General features: G+C 40.6%; 3 long non-coding RNA genes across 3 annotated transcripts; all 3 read right to left on the bottom strand.

Annotated features, from left to right (window-relative positions):
- Positions 1-7,568: 7,568 nt before the first annotated feature.
- LOC119647968 lies at positions 7,569-8,178 on the bottom strand. The gene is made up of 3 exons (XR_005248993.1): positions 8,052-8,178; positions 7,908-7,979; positions 7,569-7,855 (listed from the first exon to the last, which is right to left on the bottom strand). It is a non-coding gene; the product is annotated as an uncharacterized LOC119647968 (long non-coding RNA).
- A 2,032-nt stretch (positions 8,179-10,210) lies between these two features.
- On the bottom strand, positions 10,211-13,278 carry LOC119647964. The gene is made up of 4 exons (XR_005248989.1): positions 12,054-13,278; positions 11,796-11,987; positions 11,652-11,723; positions 10,211-11,599 (listed from the first exon to the last, which is right to left on the bottom strand). It is a non-coding gene; the product is annotated as an uncharacterized LOC119647964 (long non-coding RNA).
- Positions 13,279-14,229: 951 nt separating this feature from the next.
- LOC119647956 lies at positions 14,230-23,320 on the bottom strand. The gene is made up of 5 exons (XR_005248974.1): positions 23,069-23,320; positions 22,728-23,007; positions 22,528-22,656; positions 14,963-18,016; positions 14,230-14,850 (listed from the first exon to the last, which is right to left on the bottom strand). It is a non-coding gene; the product is annotated as an uncharacterized LOC119647956 (long non-coding RNA).
- Between the last annotated feature and the right edge of the window lie 1,528 nt (positions 23,321-24,848).

Raw genomic sequence — 24,848 nt, 5'->3', positions numbered from 1 at the left:
GATTTTTAAAACCAAAGTGCAATTTGTCGTAGAGCACCTTTAATAAGTTCTCTCAAAAAGTTTCTTTCCTATTTCCCACCATACAATAAACAACTCCATGCATACAACCACATACACATGTTGTGATTGGCTATTGAATTCACCTCACTAAACGGAAACGTCATGTTACGTAAAAGTTAGTACGTTGCAAGGTTTACGTGAAAGAATGGGCCCTATGGGCCCATTCACCATCACTCGGAAACCTCGCGGTGTGGACGAACCACGAGCATTATGTCAGTTTTTGATCGCCTTCGCATTGTGACTTGAAAACACGGGGACGAAATCTGAAATTAGCTAAAAAACAAAGCAAATATTTCATGAAATCACATTGCAAACAATACATACAATTACATAAAATATTTCCTAAATAATTAGCTCCTCAAAATTCCGTTTTGGCAGCCAATGAAACAACTTTTATCGCGCTCGTCCTGCGTGCACACCGCATGGCTTGCGAGTGATATCGACACGCAGCCATAACAGGATCTTGGAGTTCCCATATGCTAAACTCTTATCCTGGATTTGCGATGCGCATAATGAGATGTCAGTTTACGTATTGCACTTATTGTAAACCGATCGTAAGAGTCAAGGAAATGCCAGCTCCTACATCATATTTGTCCTCTAGTGAGGTGAATGCACAGCCAATCACCGGCAAGCGGAACGTAACGAAAGTAATATCTTAATTAACTTGGAAGTTAGAGTCTAAATAGTTTTTATAACTTGGGGCCAAAAGGTAATCAAACAGAATGTTCATGTAAGAGTCAATGATAGTTTTTTTTTTTTGGGGGGTAGGGTAGGTGAATGCATTTACGCACACAGTGTTGGACTCCCGATTCGGTACGTCATCGGACTACCAACTAAACACCTCCCCATCGTCGGAGAGCTAGCCTGGAACCGTTTGTCACATTACTTCGGGCCAGCCCCCGAACTCTCCCGCTTTGCGGAGCCTTCAAATCAGGGAATTCCTTTCACCAACGGGAGGGGAGACGAGGAAGGGAACTGTCAGTTCAAGGAACCCCAAGGAACGGTCGAGTTCTATCTTCTTAGCAACGAGAAGGGCCCGAACGTAATGGGCAACACGGTTCCAGCTATCAGCAGTCCTCAGCATCTCTTCCACAATGTTGTCTGGAGAGAGATCCCCTGTGTTTAAATAGAGCTGCTGACGAACCCCATCCCACCTTCCACAAGAAAAAAAAGTGTGGTGGGCATCGTCCACAACTCCATTGCAAAACACACAATCCGGAGAACGCGCCTTTCCAATCTTGTGCAGGTAAGACTGAAAATTTCCATGCCCACTTAAAAATTGGGTAAGGAAATAGTCAGTCTCACCATGCTTCCAATTCAGCCACGCACCTAAGTTGCCGATGAGCCGCGCAGTCCATCTGCCTCTAGTTTCATTTTGCCAAGAGAGCTGCCACTCGTCTAGAGTGTGTTGCCGTTCTTCGCGAGCAACCACCTCCCTTGGCTCATCTCCCTTGCGCTTGTATATGGCCTGACGCTCCCCAGCAAGAAGGGCAACGGGGATAACTCCCGCGATCACCATCACGGCCGGTTCAGAGACTGTGCGATACGCAGCCGCCACCCGTAAAGCTCACCGTCTCTGTACTTGCGCGAGGCGTCTACGATATACCTCCTTGTTAAGAGCGCCAGCCCATACCTCTGCGCCGTAGAGCAGGGCAGACTGCGTTGAGCTCATCAGGAGACGTCGCCTACTAGACGTAGGACCCCCAATGTTTGCCATTAGCCTACTTAACGCCGAAACTCCAGCCGCAGCCTTGTTCGCTGCTGCTTGGATTTGCTCAGAAAAACTCATCTTTGAGTCAAGAGTCAACCCGAGGTACTTTACCGCCGATTTTGACTCGATTATCGACTCGCCGAACGATATGGGACGCAGGGTCGGAATTCTCTTTTTAGTCAGGATGACTACTTCGGTTTTTTCCAGTGCAAGGTTAAAACCATGAGTAGTTATCCATCCGCTTACCCGTCGCATCAATATGCCGAGTCTACTTTGCGCCTGTTCGACAGTGCGTCCAGCAACAAGCGCTGCGACATCATCTGTCATAGGTAGCGTTCCAGAGGTCCGGCCCTAGGATGGATCCCTGTGCTACCCCCGATGTGACCTCCATCCACCTTTGACCCTCTAATGTTTCATAGAGCAGGGAGCGGTTCCTCAGATAGTCCCTCAATATCCGTAAGAGATAGTTCGGCACGTTGAAGGTATTCTCTAGTGTGCCTAGAATGTCTTTCCATCTTACGGAATTGAAGGCGTTTCTGACGTCAAGCGTTACAAGGAGCACCACCCGTCAAGTTCGGCGGCTATGTGCCTCTGCTCGTCGAACGGCGTCCACGACCTGCATGACAGCATCAATTGTCGATCTCCCTGCCCTAAAACCAAACTGCCGGGGAGATAAATCTCCGGCAGCGCGTATCGTTTCAGCGAGTCTACTTCTGATGAGCTTTTCGAGCACTTTCCCAGCAGTATCAAGCATACAGAGCGGGCGGTATGAAGACGGCAGTTCGGGATCGCCTTTCCCTTTAGGGATCAGCGCAAGCCTCGCAACTTTCCAACGAGCAGGGAAAATGCCCTCTTTCAGGCAAGCGTTGAATGCGCCGAGCAGTAGGTCTGGCCGGTGTTGGAATACCAGTTTGTACACCTCTGCTGGAATACCTTCGGGTCCTGGCGCCTTCTTGTTTTTCATAGAGAGCACTGCCTGTTCCAACTCTTTTACAGAGAAAAGTGGACAGTCCTCTGCGCTCTCCGCGCCGACGTCACCATCCCATACGGGGTGTGCAGGGAAGAGTGCCCTCACAATGCGGTCCATCTGCTCGGCCTTAAGTGAACAGGGTTTCCGCAGAGCCTCGATTTTTCGGGTTACAAGTTTGTAACCGAGTCCCTACGGATCCCCATTCACCTCGTCGATCAGGTCTTGCCAGCAGCGAGCTTTGCTCTTGTTTATTGCGCTGCGGAGTCTCCTTTTGGCTGATTTGTTCTCCATCATTGCGGTACATGCCTCCTCCCGGTCGCCTAGATGTTGTGTTAAGCGGCGGAGCCTGTGACATTCCTTCCGGAGCTCTGCGATTTCCACTGTCCACCAATACATGGAAGGTTTGCCGCGCCTCGATATCTTCCTGGGCATGGAGGCTCCGCAGACCGTCGTTATCAGGTTCATAACTGAATTTACGACAGTGTCAGCAGCGGCGCCACCGCCCCCAGGAGTACTCTTCAGCGTGGCCCCACCTGTTCCCAGAGTTTCGACAAACTTCCCGGTGTTCACTTTCGCGACGTTCCATACACAGAAAGATCGCTGGGGTGGCGCACACCGAGAGTTCGTGTCCACCACTTCGAAAGCAATGTATTGGTGGTCACTTGCCGAAAAATCTTCCAGAACTCGCCACCCGTCCACCAGCGACACCAGTGATTCCGATGCGAAGGTTACGTGTGGAATGCTTCCTTCGCAGCCCGGACGCCGGAACGTTAGGGTGGATTTGTGGTTTAGAACTACCAGTCCTGTTCTCGCCGCCATTTCCAGAATTCGTTTCCCTCTGGAATCTGCGTGAGGCATGCCCCATTCAATTGCCCTAGCATTGAAGTCACCTCTGACCAGGATCCGCCCATCCGTGCTTAAGATAGCGTCCTCCAAAGCCTCAAGCCTCCGACGAAAGTCCGGCATCGTCTCATTCGGCGTAAGATAGACACTAAAAAACGTTATCCCTGAACACCGAATCCAGACAAAGCCGTCCTCTCGGCCTTGGGCAAGAACCCCCAGGAGGGTGCCGTCCCGAACCCAGATGGCAGCGGTACCTGATATGTCTGGGTGCCATGAAACTGGGCCCTTGTTTCGGTACTGCTCACTGATGAGTACTAAATCAGCTTTGGTCTCCGCAGCGAACTGCGCTAGCAACTCGTGAGCGGTTGCACTCCGGTGCACATTGATTTGTAGGATGCGAATCATGTTGACCGTATCCTAGCTCTTTCCAGTTCTGCTCTGAAAACTGGACACCGCCCCGATCCCGCAGTGTGCGCAATGCTCTCATCAGTCGCGCCACGGTCCCTGCATAGGACGCAGCTTTCCTTTTCATTGCAGCTGTTCGCTTTATGGCCATCCTGACCGCATTTACGGCATGTTGCCCTTCTGTCAGGTCTCCGACAGATTGCAGATGTGTGCCCATAGTCCAAACATCTGTAACATTTGGTTGGGGCGGCCCGAATTCGTATCCTACACACTACCCAACCAATTCTTATTTTCCCGCTGTTTAGAAGCTTTCTCGCGTATTGCTCGGCAACTTCCACCACAGCGAGTTTTTGGCCTCGGGAGTTTGCGGGGGTGATACCAATCCGGACATTGGTTATCTCCGGGCATTCGCGTTTGATGGCCTCTTCTACCTCGTTCTTTTCCGTGAGACAGTCAAGGTCTCGGATTTCTAAAGCACACATGGGTTCCAGGCTAGAAACCAACGCTTTTTCTCCTAGAAGCCCCTTGACTGCTTCACAGAACGTGACTTTATTTATAGTCTTCGGGCCTAGTTCGATTAAGACTCCACCACCCTTCCTTTTACGTATGGAAGACACCTCCGCTCCGTTGTCTTCGGGTTTGATTTTGTAACGGATTTCACTGAGGACTTCCGCAAAAGTCTTGCCTCCCGTCGGCTTAATAAGCAAAGCTGGCGGTCTAGTCCTCCTTCGTCTCCCCACCTTTTCTTTTGGCACTCCGTCCTTCGTGTCCGCCTTAGTTTTAGGCAGAGGTTTTTCTGATGGCGCGACGTGTTGTTGTCTTTTGATCCTCTTCGCCTTCTTCTTTCCAGCCCTGGAGAGTACCTGAGTGAAGTCTCCTTCAGATGTCCCTTCCTCCTTTCGTTTTTTACCAAGTTCGCTCTGCAATGGGCTGTCAGCGATCCGTTTGGTACTCGTGGTGTTCTCCTCGGGAAGCGCGGTTGTTTCTGCTTCCTGCGGATTTTGTCTTACTTTCCATGTTCGCCTATAGTATGAAATCCTGTCCAGGAGCTCTTCCATTTCCATTAGCCCGTTTTTCACCCCCTTACCGGCCCTTTTTCTGAAGGAACGTCGAAGATCGCATGTGCTTCACAACTGCCATGCATTTTTTAATAAGTCTTTCCTCTTCCGCTTGTGCCAGAGTAATCGACAGTCCTCCCACTCGGCTTATATTCGAAACCATTTTATTAGTTTCGGCAGTTTCCACTGTGCCTCTTTCCCCAATTACAGCACTGTGCTGTATGGTCTGGGTTCCTCCTATCTGTGTTGCAGGTGCTGCATCACTTTCCAAGCCTTTCTCTCCGTCTGCGCGTCCCGATGTCTCGTCGGGTATTTCAGCCCTTGTTGCGTCCTTCGCTGGGCGCTGGGGCGAACGGCGCATTTTCGTGCTGCGAATAAACGCAGTCAGCTCACTCTCCATTTCCACTATCTCCTCGTTTTGTTCGTTTTTTCTTCATTTGAGTTGTTTACCAGCGCATCGTGTGCAAGGGAGCGGGCCGCAATAGTCAGGAACGGGTATACCCTCGGGGACACAGCCCCTACCCCAGTTCCCTGAGGTCTGACCTACGCTTAGCTGATCCCGGAATTCACGGACGGATCAGCACTCGCTCGGGGCAACGCGGTCCACTAACACCGGTTCAATGCACACTACCCGACCAGGGTCCCGAAGGGGCTGGCTCCTGATACACGCCACAACTACCACCTTGGCAGAGCTAGGCTCACATCACCCCATCGACGTCGACAGGGAGTTGTCGACGGCTCCGGGGACTCCCAGTGTGTCCCAGCGTGTATCGGTCATTAGCAGTTCGCTCTTCACCGAGAAACTTTCTCGAGGCTACTACCTAGGACGCAAGTATTATGCCAGCTAGGGGGTCAGAACTACTTGCTCGGGCAACTCGGGGATGCCACTCCCCGTATCGTAATCGACCCATCAAGGATCGTTGACGATCCCTGAGGGAGTGGATAGTGAAGCGATAATGAAATCACTTAAATGGATCAATCGGTGAGGGTGACAATGAAATCACTTAAGTAGAACGAAATATTGATCATATCCGATCAATTAGAAATCAATTAGGTCAAAGTGTGGAATGAAATCTTCATCGCAAAGATTATTGGAATCAATTAATAGAAAGTGATGGGAGGAATGATTATTCAAAGACTTTACGATCACTTTATTGGATCAATAGCAGTCTAGAAATGTGAGGAACGATGGATGACGTAACTTGCCCTTCCATAATGGGAATCGCGTCCTCGTGATCCTCATTGATATCTACCATATTTGCATTGTTTATCTTTGTTTTACAACAAAAGTATATTATTGGCAAAATAATCAATATTGCGGTAATGATGGCAATATCTGTTATAATGCTTGTCCAGGTAATTGTTTTGGATTTAAAATTTATCTCTTCTAGGTTTTCCAAATGTTTATGATGAACATATTACAAAGTCAAATTACTATATTCCCCACAGCTTATATTCCTAATTACATTGGGTAGTATGACGTTATTTTCAATGTAGTATATTTGGATCTTATACGTAAGGTTATTTATATTTATTTGAGAATTTGTGTATTTAATCAAATTATGTCGTGGTAATATAATATTTTGGTCTTTATCATTTAAATTTTTTGTTACAATGATATTTTTCATTTGTTTGTCCGACTTACTTGAAGGAGCGATCTTTCCATTCCCTAAGTGGGGTGAACTCAGACCAAAAACGGATCGATGAATGATTTCGATGGCAACGCATGGTAAACACGTCAATGGTCTTTGGCAACCATTTATCAATTTATATTTGTCGAACAGATGGCTGTGTGCTGGAGAGCTCTTTGCTGAGACGAAGGGATTTATGTGTGCTATTCGGGTCGGCGTGGTCGCCACCCGAGTTTATGAAAAACGGGTGGCGAACGACCAATGCAGAATATATGGTTCGGCACTGGAGACTTTGGACCATCTTATTTCTGGTTGCAATATAATGGCGGCGGTGCAATACACAATCCTGCATGTAAAGTGATTAACCAAAGCTTTGCATACAAACATGGAATGATCACGGGAACATGTCCGGTTTACTGATATGAGCCCCAGGCACTACCTAATCGTCCTGTTTACAGTATGTATTGTTAAAACAAACCCGATGTCCTGTTAGTTCAGAGGCGGGTCGTTCTGCGCACATTATTGATATTGCTATACCCCAAAACAGCAACATTGAACGGAAATACGTGGAGAATACGGTGAAATATGAGGCACTTGTTTGGAAATCAAAGAAATTTGGCGTCTCGAGCGGTTGGTTGTAGATGCCATAATGCATGTATTGTACCAAAATCCCTCATGGCTTCCTCTAATGTCCTGGAACTATGCAAAAATATACCATTCCACATTCATGCTCGAGATTGCGGGGAGTTCTCGACGGATTCTTCCATTCACCTACCACCGGCCACCACCACCAGCGCTCCTTTATCTTTGAAGTAGGTGGGATGGTCAGAGCGTAAATGCTTGGCACTTAGTGGCAGTATTATATGAAATCCGTAACTTGCCTAGAAAATAAATAATGAGAAGAGTCTTTTTATAGTTATTTGTTTTTCCAAGTTAGAAGTGGTATCATGAATTTTGTTAATCCACTAATGTCAAACACATAAGAAACTAGCGTTGATCTTATTCAACCACTTCTTGCCCATCGCTGTCGAGCACTTATCAAATTAGTGAAGTTAGTTATGTCCGCCAATCTTCTCGCAACAATATGGCTGCTAACTGTGAATATCAAATTAAATCTGTGTTTTCGCGTCTGCAACATCAAGATTATGGTAATCTTTTACATAAAATGTGGTTATTACTGCAAATATCATAATTCAAATTAAATTAAAATCTTACTATTATTAACAAACCTGCTGGGTGTTAAAGTTGCTTCTTTTGGGTCAAATTGGTACCCCTTAGGTGATGTCAACGGATATCCACTACTAGTTATGTAGAAATGAAAGCATCGTGTACCCAAACATTATTACTTAAAATATCAACAAAATCATTCATACCTGACGCATCGAGCTTCCCGTTTCCGACTTGTTCAACATTCAGCACAAAATCGAATATTTCAAGCGCAACCAGGGCATTATATTATACAATAAATCGCGGGTCAATTTCGGGCAATTATAATTATTAATATTATTTCTTACCACATTAATAACATAAATGAGTAGAGTGCTTTTATATTACTACTACCTGTGAATGCAAAATTAAAGCTGTGAACGTGACAACACTTTTCACATGTGCAACATCAAATATTACCATTATCTTTTACATTGCTATTACTGCAAATATTAAAATTGAAATTATCTGAGACGATTGCAAATGACGTCGAAACTTCAACAGTTGAAGAGTGATAAACACTTGTTCCAGTAGAACCATTTTTACTTTCATTATATTCTTTGAAGTACTTCTTCAGGATCGCGATGAATTTTTTGAGGCAAGTCGACTGATATCAACTAACACTGTTTATACGATCCGGATAAAATAAATTTGTATATTTCATATTAAGCTTTGTCGGATATGAAGCTCCTCACGGTATTGTTAAAAGCTTTCTTCCGTTAATTTCACAATTATGCCGAATTCAACTTCTGGGAATATGACTCGATGCCACAAGTTTATACAACAAACCGGAGGGTAAACGTTATTATGATGAATATTATCCCAATAGATTTGTATAACGAACTTGAAACAGGATATATATGAAGATAAATATGTGTAATCGTTAATTAGTTTTAAGATTCCAAAAAACCAAACGAATTCAGAAATTCAAGAAAAACACAGCCCGACGTATTATTCATTGTAACGGCATTCGAATCCACGAAACACTTTCAATTGCTGGATTTTTAAAACCAAAGTGCAATTTGTCGTAGAGCACCTTTAATAAGTTCTCTCAAAAAGTTTCTTTCCTATTTCCCACCATACAATAAACAACTCCATGCATACAACCACATACACATGTTGTGATTGGCTATTGAATTCACCTCACTAAACGGAAACGTCATGTTACGTAAAAGTTAGTACGTTGCAAGGTTTACGTGAAAGAATGGGCCCTATAGGCCCATTCACCATCTCTCGGAAACCTCGCGGTGTGGACGGAGGGCGTACCGTTTGAGATTTGCATCGAACCACGAGCATTATGTCAGTTTTTGATCGCCTTCGCATTGTGACTTGAAAACGCGGGGACGAAATCTCAAATCAGCTAAAAAACAAAGCAAATATTTCATGAAATCACATTGCAAACAATACATACAATTACATAAAATATTTCCTAAATAATTAGCTCCTCAAAATTCCGTTTTGGCAGCCAATGGAACAACTTTTATCGCTCTCGTCGTGCGTGCACACCGCATGGCTTGCGAGTGATATCGACACGCAGCCATAACAGGATTTTGGAGTTCCCATATGCTAAACTCTTATCCTGGATTTGCGATGCGCATAATGAGATGTCAGTTTACGTATTCCACTTAATGTAAACCGGTCATAAGAGTCAAGGAAATGCCAGCTCCTACATCATATATGTCCTCTAGTGAGGTGAATTCACAGCCAATCACAGGCAAGCGGAACGTAACGAGAGTAATATCTTAATTAACTTTGAAGTTAGAGTCTAAATAGTTTTTATAACTTGGGGCCAAAAGATAATCAAACAGAATGTTCATGTAAAAGTCAATGATAGTGAAGCGATAGTGAAATCACTTAAATGGATCAATCGGTGAGGGTGACAATGAAATCGCTTAAGTAGAACGAAATATTGATCATATCCGATCAATTAGAAATCAATTAGGTCAAAGTGTGGAATGAAATCTTCATCTCAAAGATTATTGGAATCAATTAATAGAAAGTGATGGGAGGAATGATTATTCAAAGATTTTACGATCACTTCATTGGATCAATAGCAGTCTAGAAATGCGGGGAACGATGGATGACGTAACTTGCCCTTCCATAATGGGAATCGCGTCCTCGTGATCCTCATTGATATCTACCATGATATTTGCATTGTTTATCTTTGTTTTACAACAAAAGTATATTATTGGCAAAATAATCAATATTGCGGTAATGATGGCAATATCTGTTATAATGCTTGTCCAGGTAATTGTTTTGGATTTAAAATTGATCTCTTCTAGGTTTTCCAAATGTTTATGATGAACATATTACAAAGTCAAATTACTATATTCCCCACAGCTTATATTCCTAATTGCATTGGGTAGTATGACGTTATTTTCAATGTAGTATATTTGGTTCTTATACGTAAGGTTATTTATATTTATTTGAGAATTTGCGTATTTAATCAAATTATGTCGTGGTAATATAATATTTTGGTCTTTATCATTTAAATTTTTTGTTACAATGATATTTTTCATTTGTTTGTCCGACTTACTTGAAGGAGCGATCTTTCCATTCCCTAAGTGGGGTGAACTCAGACCAAAAACGGATCGATGAATGATTTCGATGGCAACGCATGGTAAACACGTCAATGGTCTTTGGCAACCATTTATCAATTTATATTTGTCGAACAGATGGCTGTGTGCTGGAGAGCTCTTTGCTGAGACGAAGGGATTTATGTGTGCTATTCGGGTCGGCGTGGTCGCCACCCGAGTTTATGAAAAACGGGTGGCGAACGACCAATGCAGAATATATGGTTCGGCACTGGAGACTTTGGACCATCTTATTTCAGGTTGCACTATAATGGCGGCGGTGCAATACACAATGCTGCATGTAAAGTGATTAACCAAAGCTTTGCATACAAACATGGAATGATCACGGGAACATGTCCGGTTTACTGATATGAGCCCCAGGCACTACCTAATCGTCCTGTTTACAGTATGTATTGTTAAAACAAACCCGATGTCCTGTTAGTTCAGAGACGGGTCGTTCTGCGCACATTATTGATATTGCTATACCCCAAAACAGCAACATTGAACGGAAGTACGTGGAGAATACGGTGAACTATGAGGCACTTGTTTGGAAATCAAAGAAATTTGGCGTCTCGAGCGGTTTGTTGTAGATGCCATAATACATGTATTGTACCAAAATCCCTCATGGCTTCCTCTGATGTCCTGGAACTATGCAAAAATATACCATTCCACATTCATGCTCGAGATTGCGGGGAGTTCTCGACGGATTCTTCCATTCACCTACCACCGGCCACCACCACCAGCGCTCCTTTATCTTTGAAGTAGGTGGGATGGTCAGAGCCTAAATGCTTGGCACTTAGTGGCAGTATTATATGAAATCCGTAACTTGCCCAGATTGTGAAACCTCTAGAAAATAAATAATGAGAAGAGTCTTTTTATAGTTATTTGTTTTTGCAAGTTAGAAGTGGTTTCATGAATTTTGTTAATCCACTAATGTCAAACAGATAAGAAACTAGCGTTGATCTTATTCAACCACTTCTTGCCCATCGCTGTCGAGCACTTATCAAATTAGTGAAGTTAGTTATGTCCGCCAATCTTCTCGCAACAATATGGCTGCTAGCTGTGAATATCAAATTAAATCTGTGTTTTCGCGTCTGCAACATCAAGATAATGGTAATCTCTTACATAAAATGTGGCTATTACTGCAAATATCATAATTCAAATTAAATTAAAATCTTACTATTATTAACAAACCTGCCGGGTGTTAAAGTTGCTTCTTTTGGGTCAAATTGGTACCCCTTAGGAGATGTCAACGGATATCCACTACTAGTTACGTAGAAATGAAAGCATCGTGTACCCAAACATTATTACTTAAAATATCAACAAAATCATTCATACCTGACGCACCGAGCTTCCCGTTTCCGACTTGTTCAACATTCAGCACAAAATCGAATATTTCAAGCTCCCAATAACCAGTGTATTATATTATACAATAAATCGCGGGTCAATTTCGGGCAATTATAATTATTAATATTATTTCTTACCACATTAATAACATAAATGAGTAGAGTGCTTTTATAATACTACTACCTGTGAATGCAAAATTAAAGCTGTGAACGTGACAACACTTTTCACATGTGCAATATCAAATATTACCATTATCTTTTTCATTGCTATTACTGCAAATATTAAAATTGAAATTATCTGAGACGATTGCAAATGACGTCGAAACTTCAACAGTTGAAGACTTGTTTCAGTAGAACCATTTTTACTTTCATTATATTCCTTCAAGTACTTCTTCAGGATCGCGATGAATTTTTTGAGGCAAGTCGACTGATATCAACTAACACTGTTTATACGATCCGGATAAAATAAATTTGTATATTTCATATTAAGCATTTGTCGGATATGAAGCTCCTCACGGCATTGTTAAAAGCTTTCTTCCGTTAATTTCCGAGTGATGGTTAATGGGCCTATAGGGCCCATTCTTTCACGTAAACCTTGCAACGTACTAACTTTTAAGTCACGTAGTCGCGTAAAAGTATAGGCCCATTCACCGTCACTCGGAAACCTCGCGGTGTGGACGGAGGGCGTACCGTTTGAGATTTGCATCGAACCACGAGCATTATGTCAGTTTTTGATCGCCTTCGCATTGTGACTTAAAAACACGGGAACGAAATCTCAAATCAGCTGAGAAACAAAGCAAATATTTCATGAAATCACATTGCAAACAATACATACAATTACATAAAATATTTCCTAAATAATTAGCTCCTCAAAATTCCGTTTTGGCAGCCAATGGAACAACTTTTATCGCGCTCGTCGTGCGTGCACACCGCATGGCTTGCGAGTGATATCGACACGCAGCCATAACAGGATCTTGGAGTTCCCATATGCTAAACTCTTATCCTGGATTTGCGATGCGGATAATGAGATGTCAGTTTACGTATTGCACTTATTGTAAACCGGTCGTAAGAGTCAAGGAAATGCCAGGTCCTACATCATATTTGTCCTCTAGTGAGGTGAATTCACAGCCAATCACAGGCAAGCGGAACGTAACGAGAGTAATCTCTTAATTAACTTGGAAGTTAGAGTCTAAATAGTTTTCATAACTTGGGGCCAAAAGGTAATCAAGCAGAATGTTCATGTAAAAGTCAATGATAGTGAAGCGATAGTGAAATCACTTAAATGGATCAATCGGTGACGGTGACAATGAAATCACTTAAGTAGAACGAAATATGGATCATATCCGATCAATTAGAAATCAATTAGGTCAAAGTGTAGAATGAAATCTTCATCTCAAAGATTATTGGAATCAATTAATAGAAAGTGATGGGAGGAATGATTATTCAAAGATTTTACGATCACTTCATTCGATCAATAGCAGTCTAGAAATGTTTTCCATTTATTTGTCCGACTTACTTGAGGGAGCGATCTTTCCATTCCCTAAGTGGGGTGAACTCAGACCAAAAACGGATCGATGAATGATTTCGATGGCAACGCATGGTAAACACGTCAATGGTCTTTGGCAACCAGTTATCAATTTATATTTGTCGAACAGATGGCTGTGTGCTGGAGAGCTCTTTGCTGAGACGAAGGGATTTATGTGTGCTATTCGGGTCGGCGTGGTCGCCACCCGAGTTTATGAAAAAGGGTGGTGAACGACCAATGCAGAATATATGGTTCGGCACTGGAGACTTTAGACCATCTTATTTCTGGTTGCACTATAATGGCGGCGGTGCAATACACAATGCTGCATGTAAAATGATTAACCAAAGCTTTGCATACAAACATGGAATGATCACGGGAACATGTCCGGTTTACTGATATGAGCCCCAGGCACTACCTAATCGTCCTGTTTACAGTATGTATTGTTAAAACAAACCCGATGTCCTTTTAGTTCAGAGACGGGTCGTTCTGCGCACATTATTGATATTGCTATACCCCAAAACAGCAACATTGAACGGAAGTACGTGGAGAATACGGTGAACTATGAGGCACTTGTTTGGAAATCAAAGAAATTTGGCGTCTCGAGCGGTTAGTTGTAGATGCCATAATGCATGTATTGTAGCAAAATCCCTCATGGCTTCCTCTGATGTCCTGGAACTATGCAAAAATATATCATTCCACATTCATGCTCGAGATTGCGGGGAGTTCCCGACGGATTCTTCCATACACCTACCACCGACCACCACCACCAGCGCTCCTTGATCTTTGAAGTAGGTGGGATGGTCAGAGCCTAAATGGTTGGCACTTAGTGGCAGTATTATATGAAATCCGTAACTTGCCCAGATTGTGAAACCTCTAGAAAATAAATAAATAATGAGAAGAGTCTTTTTATAGTTATTTGTTTTTGCAAGTTAGAAGCAGTATCATGAATTTTGTTAATCCACTAATGTCAAACAGATAAGAAACTAGCGTTGATCTTATTCAACCACTTCTTGCCCATCGCTGTCGAGCGCTTATCAAATTAGTGAAGTTAGTTATGTCCGCCAACCTTCTCGCAACAATATGGCTGCTAGCCGTGAATATCAAATTAAATCTGTGTTTTCGCGTCTGCAACATCAAGATAATGGTAATCTTTTACATAAAATGTGGTTATTACTGCAAATATCATAATTCAAATTAAATTAAAATCTTACTATTATTAACAAACCTGCCGGGTGTTAAAGTTGCTTCTTTTGGGTCAAATTGGTACCCCTTAGGAGATGTCAGCGGATATCCACTACTAGTTACACAGTTACTTTAGAAGGAATAGCAGAATGAAATTGGGAAGATAATTCATTTTTTTGCGATTGGAGTGCAAACTGAAATCGCGTTTCTAAAGCGGCATCTGCTTCCGCTGAAATCTTTTGACTTTCAATGGCTAATGCATTGATTTGCCCTTGCACTTCAAATTGCATTTTAGATACAATCTCCGTAGTGATTCGGATTATAAGGTCAGTAATGGCATCTGCTCTCAGTGACATTTTTTCGAAGTTTACGAAATTTCAAAAGAGAATAGAAAAATAAGAGCAAAGTAGATAATATTAGCTACAAGGTTTTACAAAAAAAAAATTACTTACAGGATTAGCACCGACATATTTTCACAGGTAACTATAACTAACACTTAACTGTCTCTAATTGCTCGCCAGAATGCCACTTATCACTGCTATACACTCTCTCTTATACCGGCTATAACTTTGCCGTGAAAAAATTAATCAAGGAATAGGATAGGTTCAAATCCTTTGTTGGGCGCCAGTTAACAAGTAACAGTTGACAAATGGGTTAACAAATGAAACGATATTTGTTTTATCCTTTTTTATTCATTCACGAGAGCCAGAGTGCTTACGCTCTGGTAGTACTCGAGGAACTGCTGATCTCCGTTTCTACACCACCTTAAATACTACGTCTTATTTACTAATGAGTCGACAGGGAAATATACAACACATATTTCCTAATGACTTAATGTGGTGACTTAAAAGTTAAAAGTTAGTACGTTGCAAGGTTTACGTGAAAGAATGGGCCCTATAGGCCCATTCACCATCACTCGGAAACCTTGCGGTGTGGACGGAGGGCGTACCGTTTGAGATTTGCATCGAACCACGAGCATTATGTCAGTTTTTAATCGCCTTCGCATTGGACTTAAAAACGTTTCCGTTTAGTGAGGTGAATTCAATAGCCAATCACAACATGTGTATGTGGTTGTATGCATGGAGTTGTTTATTGTATGGTGGGAAATAGGAAAGAAACTTTTTGAGAGAACTTATTAAAGGTGCTCTACGACAAATTGCACTTTGGTTTTAAAAATCCAGCAATTGAAAGTGTTTCGTGGATTCGAATACCGTTACAATGAATAATACGTCGGGCTGTGTTTTTCTTGAATTTCTGAATTCGTTTGGTTTTCTGGAATCTTCAAACTAATTAACGATTACACAAATTTATCTTCATATATATCCTGTTTCAAGTTCGTTATACAAATCTATTGGGATAATATTCATCATAATAACGTTTTCCCTCCGGTTTGTTGTATAAACTTGTGGCATCGAGTCATATTCCCAGAAGTTGAATTCGGCATAATTGTGAAATTAACGGAAGAAAGCTTTTAACAATGCCGTGAGGAGCTTCATATCCGACAAATGCTTCATATGAAATATACAAACTTATTTTATCCGGATCGTATAAACAGTGTTAGTTGATATCAGTCGACTTGCCTCAAAAAATTCATCGCGATCCCGAAGAAGTACTTGAAAGAATATAATGAAAGTAAAAATGGTTCTACTGAAACAAGTGTTTATCACTATTCAACTGTTGGAGTTTCGACGTCATTTGCAATCGTCTCAGATAATTTCAATCTTAATATTTGCAGTAATAGCAATGTAAAAGATAATGGTAATATTTGATGTTGCACATGTGAAAAGTGTTGTCACGTTCATAGCTTTAATTTTGCATTCACAGGTAGTAGTATTATAAAAGCACTCTACTCATTTATGTTATTAATGTGGTAAGAAATAATATTAATAATTATAATTGCCCGAAATTGACCCGCGATTTATTGTATAATATAATAAACTGGTTATTGCGAGCTTGAAATATTCGATTTTGTGCTGAATGTTGAACAAGTCGGAAACGGGAAGCTCGGTACGTCAGGTATGAATGATCTTGTTGATATTTTAAGTAATAATGTTTGGGTATACGATGCTTTCATTTCTACATAACTAGTAGTGGATATCCGTTGACATCTCCTAAGGGGTACCAATTTGACCCAAAAGAAGCAACTTTAACACCCGGCTAGTAAGATTTTAATTTAATTTGAATTATGATATTTGCAGTAATAGCCACATTTTATGTAAAAGATTACCATTATCTTGATGTTGCAGACGCGAAAACACAGATTTAATTTGATATTCACAGCTAGCAGCCATATTGTTGCGAGAAGATTGGCGGACATAACTAACTTCACTAATTTGATAAGTGCTCGACAGCGATGGGCAAGAAGTGGTTGAATAAGATCAACGCTAGTTTCTTATCTGCTTCACATTAGTGGATTAAAAAAATTCGTGATACCACTTCTAACTTGGAAAAACAAATAACTATAAAAAGACTCTTCTCATTATTTATTTATTTTCTAGAGGTTTCACAATCTAGGCAAGTTACGGATTTCATATAATACTGCCACTAAGTACCAAGCATTTAGGCTCTGACCATCCCACCTACTTCAAAGATAAAGGAGCGCTGGTGGTGGTGGCCGGTGGTAGGTGTATGGAAGAATCCGTCGAGAACTCCCCGCAATCTTGAGCATGAATGTGGAATGGTATATTTTTGCATAGTTCCAGGACATCAGAGGAAGCCATGAGGGATTTTGGTACAATACATGCATTATGGCATCTACAACCAACCGCTCGAGACGCCAAATTTCTTTGATTTCCAAACAAGTGCCTCATAGTTCACCGTATTCTCCACGTACTTCCGTTCAATGTTGCTGTTTTTGGGTATAGCAATATCAATAATGTGCGCAGAACGACCCGTCTCTGAACTAACAGGACATCGGGTTTGTTTTAACAATACATACTGTAAACAGGACGATTAGGTAGTGCCTGGGGCTCATATCAGTAAACCGGACATGTTCCCGTCATCATTCCATGTTTGTATGCAAAGCTTTGGTTAATCACTTTACATGCAGCATTGTGTATTGCACCGCCGCCATTATAGTGCAACCAGAAATAAGATGGTCCAAAGTCTCCAGTGCCGAACCATATATTCTGCATTGGTCGTTCGCCACCCGTTTTTCATAAACTCGGGTGGCGACCACGCCGACCCGAATAGCACACATAAATCCCTTCGTCTCAGCAAAGAGCTCTCCAGCACACAGCCATCTGTTCGACAAATATAAATTGATAAATGGTTGCCAAAGACCATTGACGTGTTTAGCATGCGTTGCCATCGAAATCATTCATCGATCCGTTTTTGGTCTGAGTTCACCCCACTTAGGGAATGGAAAGATCGCTCCTTCAAGTAAGTCGGACAAATAAATGAAAAATATCATTGTTACAAAAAATTCAAATGATAAAGACCAAAATATTATATTACCACGACATAATTTGATTAAATACACAAATTCTCAAATAAATATAAATAACCTTACGTTTAAGAATCAAATATACTACATTGAAAATAACGTCATACTACCCAATGTAATTAGGAATATAAGCTGTGGGGAATATAGTAATTTGACTTTGTAATATGTTGATCATAAACATTTGGAAAACCTAGAAGAGATAAATTTTAAATCCAAAACAATTACCTGGACAAGCATTATAACAGATATTGCCATCATTACCGCAATATTGATTATTTTGCCAATAATATACTTTTGTTGTAAAACAAAGATAAACAATGCAAATATCATGGTAGATATCAATGAGGATCACGAGGACGCGATTCCCATTATGGAAGGGCAAGTTACGTCATCCATCGTTCCTCACATTTTTAGACTGCTCTTGATCCAATGAAGTGATCGTAAAATCTTTGAATAATCATTCCTCCCATCACTTTCTATTAATTGATTCCAATAATCTTTGAGATGAAGATTTCATTCCACACTTTGACCTAATTGATTCTAATTGATCGGATATGATCAATATTTCGTTCTACTTAAGTGATTTCATTGTCACCCTCACCGATTGATCCATTTAAGTGATTTCACTATCGCTTCACTATCATTGACTTTTACATGAACATTCTGCTTGATTACCTTTTGGCCCCAAGTTATGAAAACTATTTAGACTCTAACTTCCAAGCTAATTAAGAGATTACTCTCGTTACGTTCCGCTTGCCTGTGATTGGCTGTGAATTCACCTCACTAGAGGACAAATATGATGTAGGAGCTGGCATTTCCTTGACTCTTACGACCGGTTTACAATAAGTGCAATACGTAAACCGACATCTCATTATGCGCATCGCAAATCCAGGATAAGAGTTTAGGATATGGGAACTACAAGATCCTGTTATGGCTGCGTGTCGATATCACTGGCTAGCCATCCGGTGTGCACGCACGACGAGCGCGATAAAAGTTGTTCCATTGGCTGCCAAAACGGAATTTTGAGGAGCTAATTATTTAGGAAATATTTTATGTAATTGTATGTATTGTTTGCAATGTGATTTCATGAAATATTTCGTTTGTTTCTCAGCTGATTTGAGATTTCGTTCCCGTGTTTTTAAGACACAATGCGAAGGCGATCAAAAACTGACATAATGCTCATGGTTCGATGCCAATCTCAAACGGTACGCCCTCCGTCGACACCGCGAGGTTTTCGAGTGACGGTGAATGGGCCTATACTTTTACGCGACTACGTGACTTAAAAGTTAGTACGTTGCAAGGTTTACGTGAAAGAATGGGCCCTATAGGCCCATTCACCATCACTCGGAAACCTCGGGGTGTGGACGGAGGGCGTACCGTTTGAGATTTGCATCGAATCACGAGCATTATGTCAGTTTTTAATCGCCTTCGCATTGGACTTATAAACGTTTCCGTTTAGTGAGGTGAATTCAATAGCCAACCACAACATGTGTATGTGGTTGTATGCATGGAGTTGTTTATTGTATGGTGGGAAATAGGAAAGAAACTTTTTGAGAGAACTTATTAAAGGTGCTCTACGACAAATTGCACTTTGGTTTTAAAAATCCAGCAATTGAAAGTGTTTCGTGGATTCGAATACCGTTACAATGAATAATACGTTGGGCTGTGTTTTTCTTGAATTTCTGAATTCGTTTGGTTTTCTGGAATCTTCAAACTAATTAACGATTACACAAATTTATCTTCATATATATCCTGTTTCAAGTTCGTTATACAAATCTATTGCGATAATATTCATCATAATAACGTTTTCCCTCCGGTTTGTTGTATAAACTTGTGGCATCGAGTCATATTCCCAGAAGTTGAATTCGGCATAATTATGAAATTAACGGAAGAAAGTTTTTAACAATGCCGTGAGGAGCTTCATATCCGACAAATGTTTAATAGAGGAAAAGGTCTAAATGTGGCCCCCCCTTTTGTTTTTCGAGCATGAAAAGAAAAACGAAGATCGGCATGTCAAGTTTCATGTGCTATGCATTTCAATATTCTCCTGGTCATTGATTCGTAAGGAAAAAACATGATAAAATTCCATATATTTTTAACAAAATCCTATATTTCGACGTATTCAAAATTTTGGTTTTGATGTAAAGTGTGGGTAATATGGCACCCAGGGGACCATATTGGAAGTATGAAAAATTCTTTAAAAAATATTCTCCAAAACTTAACAATTAAGTAAAAAATAAACAATAAATTACCTTCTTTTCTTAAAATTAAGTAAATCCATTAATAAAAAAATAATAATGAACATAATAAAAACGAAATCAAGATAAAATACATATAAAATAAAGTTATCGGCAAAAATCGCAAATATAATAATCTCCTTCGTTTCCCGCACAAACGCAATGAGCCCATAAATTGCATCCCTGGCATTGAATCCACTCCTCCCCTTGTTGGTCATTTGAATACCTTGCATCACAAAATAAGCATTCTGCATCTAAGCTCGTTGGTATTTTATCATTTGAAGGTCCTTCGTCGAAGCTGTCGGATTGTGTGTCTAAATGATTTTCATCTGAGACAGTGGTTTTCCCTCCACGGCTACGACTTTGGATATTGTCAGGATTCTGATTTCCATCTGAAGCACTTGATGTACCTGCCAGGTGTGTTCTATATGCAGAAGAAGTGAGTACTTTTGGTGTGGTACGTTTTCGCCCTCGATTCGAAGTTTTATTTTTAGGTTTTGGTATTGGTTGAATAATTTCTGGTGAAACTATGATGTTTAACTGATGATGCAACAACTCATCTCTTTGCGATGCAGTCAAATTTTCCTGTGTGTTGCTCCCTGGGCGGTTTTCGGAAGTGTTTTAATGGTAATAAACTTGAGCTTCTGCTAAAAAATCTGCGTCAGAAAAAATCTGCGGATTAAAGGGGTAGGTTCCGGTGACGCGAAATCCATTTGCAGCGATTTCTCCTGTTGAGCTTCGTAGATAGGCTCGACCAAAAAATTCGGCGATATCGTAGGGTTTAAGCAACCGATCGGAATGCAACAAGAAATTTCGGATTTCTTCACTATAATAGGTTTTTAGTGCCCCCATAAAGGTTTTATCCAGGGGCTGCAATTTATGCGTGGTGTGAGGTGGAAGAGTAACTATTGTTACATAGTTCTCATGAGCTAACTCCAGAAGTTCAATGTTACGAGTGTGGCTGTATGCCCGTCGAGTATTAACAGTACAGGCGACTCCTTAGTTGGATTTGTTTTAGAAAGAAAATGACGAAACCAATCGGTGAATAAATTCGTTTGAATCCAGCCAGATGGGTGGACTTTGCCGATAGCACCATGCGGAGCTCCTTTCATAAGTATATCGGAATAATTTTTTCTGGGGAAAATCATCATGGGTGGTATAAAAAACCCGGAAACATTCATACAGCAAACCACGCTCATCAATGATCCTCGTTCCGCAGCAGTTAAAGCACCTATTTGTTTTTTGCCTTTCTTCCCAATTATTTGAGGAACTTTATATTGAACGATTGTCAGCCCGGTCTCGTCAACGTTGAAAATGCGATCAGGAGGGTATCGAATTTTTTCCATTTCCGCCTTCAAAATCTCAAAAAATTCCTTTACTGCCTCACGGTTAAAGCCTTGAACACGGGCAAAAGATGTTCCTAATGGTTTCCTTAAAGAAAGTTCGTGCTTGTGTCTTAGTAGAAAAAGGTCTAACCACGAACGCCCTGCTATTTCCTTTGTAAAATTATTGGGTATGTTATTTTTCAAAGCTAACTGATAGGCCATTCGCCGAACATCTATTCGTGTTAGACCATAGTATTTCGCTTCCATTAGAAGAATATACTCCACGAGTTTCTTTTCTATATTAGGTGGAAGTACAGTTTTCCTGCCTAGCGGTTTTTCAACAATTTTTTCAGACTCTCCTAGATCGTGCACTAACCTTCTTAATGTAGTCCTCGGTACGCCAAACATTTTTACGGCTTTTTTGTAACCCATCGTCTTACTCCTGACTGCATCTATAGCTTTTTTCATTTGTTCCGGGTCCCATGTTTTCCTCTTTTTGGCTACGGTTAACATAATGCTGTTCCGGGGCATCTATAGGAAACAATACAGCAATCTTTAATACTTTTGTGTTTCAAACATCGATTATGGCCCCCGGAGGCCATAATTGAAACCGAACGGGGGGGCCATATTAGACTTATGCAATCACACAAAAAAAAGCAAAAAATAAAACGAAAAGTAAGCCGTGCTTCAGCATTACCTTGATATGTAATACTGCTGAACCTGTAAAAACTTTTTAGCACAAAACACCATTTAAACATGCCACATTTACAGGAATACCGACAACAAATATCTTCTTGGAAGAAAGTTAGAAGAACACAAAGAACAGAAACTAGAATTTGTCTCTACCATTTGTCATTTAAATGACATATGGATACATGAAACAACAGCTGTTAAGATTGTGGTTGTTGCACGGTGGCGTTTTTATCTGTGGCTGTTTTGTGTCGCGTAGAATCGTAGGGGACCAAAATACCAGCAGGGGCCAAATTTAGACCTTCTCCTCTATAAATAACCTTACGTTTAAGAACCAAATATACTACATTGAAAATAACGTCATACTACCCAATGTAATTAGGAATATAAGCTGTGGGGAATATAGTAATTTGACTTTGTAATATGTTCATCATAAACATTTGGAAAACCTAGAAGAGATAAATTTTAAATCCAAAACAATTACCTGGACAAGCATTATAACAGATATTGTCATCATTACCGCAATATTGATTATTTTGCCAATAATATACTTTTGTTGTAAAACAAAGATAAACAATGCAAATATCATGGTAGATATCAATGAGGATCACGAGGACGCGATTCCCATTATGGAAGGGCAAGTTACGTCATCCATCCTTCCTCACATTTCTAGACTGCTATTGATCCAATGAAGTGATCGTAAAATCTTTGAATAATCATTCCTCCCATCACTTTCTATTAATTGATTCCAATAATCTTTGAGATGAAGATTTCATTCCACACTTTGACCTAATTGATTTCTAATTGATCGGATATGATCAATATTTCGTTCTACTTAAGTGATTTCATTGTCACCCTCACCGATTGATCCATTTAAGTGATTTCACTATCGCTTCACTATCATTGACTTTTACATGAACATTCTGCTTGATTACCTTTTGGCCCCAAGTTATGAAAACTATTTAGACTCTAACTTCCAAGTTAATTAAGAGATTACTCTCGTTACGTTCCGCTTGCCTGTGATTGGCTGTGAATTCACCTCACTAGAGGACAAATATGTTGTAGGAGCTGGCATTTCCTTGACTCTTACGACCGGTTTACAATAAGTGCAATACGTAAACTGACATCTCATTATCCGGATCGCAAATCCAGGATAAGAGTTTAGCATATTGGAACTCCAAGATCCTGTTATGGCTGCGTGTCGATATCACTCGCAAGCCATGCGGTGTGCACGCACGAGCGCGATAAAAGTTGTTCCATTGGCTGCCAAAACGGAATTTTGAGGAGCTAATTATTTAGGAAATATTTTATGCAATTGTATGTATTGTTTGCAATGTGATTTCATGAAATATTTGCTTTGTTTCTCAGCTGATTTGAGATTTCGTCCCGTGTTTTTAAGTCACAATGCGAAGGCGATCAAAAACTGACATAATGCTCGTGGTTCGATGCAAATCTCAAACGGTACGCCCTGCGTCAACACCGCGAGGTTTCCGAGTGATGGTGAATGGGCCTATACGGCCCATTCCTTCACGTAAACCTTGCAACGTACTAACTTTTACGTAACATGACGTTTCCGTTTAGTGAGGTGAATTATTGAATTCTGGCTATTAAGCCAATCACAACATGTGTATGTGGTTGTATGCATGGAGTTGTTGATTGTATGGTGGGAAATAGGAAAGAAACTTTTTGAGAGAACTTATTAAAGGTGCTCTACGACAAATTGCACTTTGGTTTTAAAAATCCAGCAATTGAAAGTGTTTCGTGGATTCGAATGCCGTTACAATGAATAATACGTCGGGCTGTGTTTTTCTTGAAGTTCTGAATTCGTTTGGTTTTTTGGAATCTTAAAACTAATTAACGATTACACAAATTTATCTTCATATATATCCTGTTTCAAGTTCGTTATACAAATCTATTGGGATAATATTCATCATAATAACGTTTACCCTCCGGTTTGTTGTATAAACTTGTGGCATCGAGTCATATTCCCAGAAGTTGAATTCGGCATAATTGTGAAATTAACGGAAGAAAGCTTTTAACAATGCCGTGAGGAGCTTCATATCCGACAAATGCTTAATATGAAATATACAAATTTATTTTATCCGGATCGTATAAACAGTGATAGTTGCCTCAAAAAATTCATCGCGATCCTGAAGAAGTACTTGAAAGAATATAATGAAAGTAAAAATGGTTCTACTGAAACAAGTGTTTATCACTCTTCAACTGTTGAAGTTTCGACGTCATTTGCAATCGTCTCAGATAATTTCAATTTTAATATTTGCAGTAATAGCAATGTAAAAGATAATGGTAATATTTGATGTTGCACATGTGAAAAGTGTTGTCACATTCATAACTTTAATTTTGCATTCACAGGTAGTAGTATTATAAAAGCACTCTACTCATTTATGTTATTAATGTGGTAAGAAATAATATTAATAATTATAATTGCCCGAAATTGACCCGCGATTTATTGTATAATATAATACACTGGTTATTGGGAGCTTGAAATATTCGATTTTGTGCTGAATGTTGAACAAGTCGGAAACGGGAAGCTCGGTACGTCAGGTATGAATGATTTTGTTGATATTTTAAGTAATAATGTTTGGGTACACGATGCTTTCATTTCTACATAACTAGTAGT

Source organism: Hermetia illucens, chromosome 2, assembly GCF_905115235.1.
Source record: "Hermetia illucens chromosome 2, iHerIll2.2.curated.20191125, whole genome shotgun sequence".
Lineage (NCBI taxonomy): Eukaryota > Metazoa > Arthropoda > Insecta > Diptera > Stratiomyidae > Hermetia > Hermetia illucens.
The sequence above is the reverse complement of the archived record's forward strand: the minus strand, read 5'-3'. Positions and strand labels throughout refer to the sequence as shown.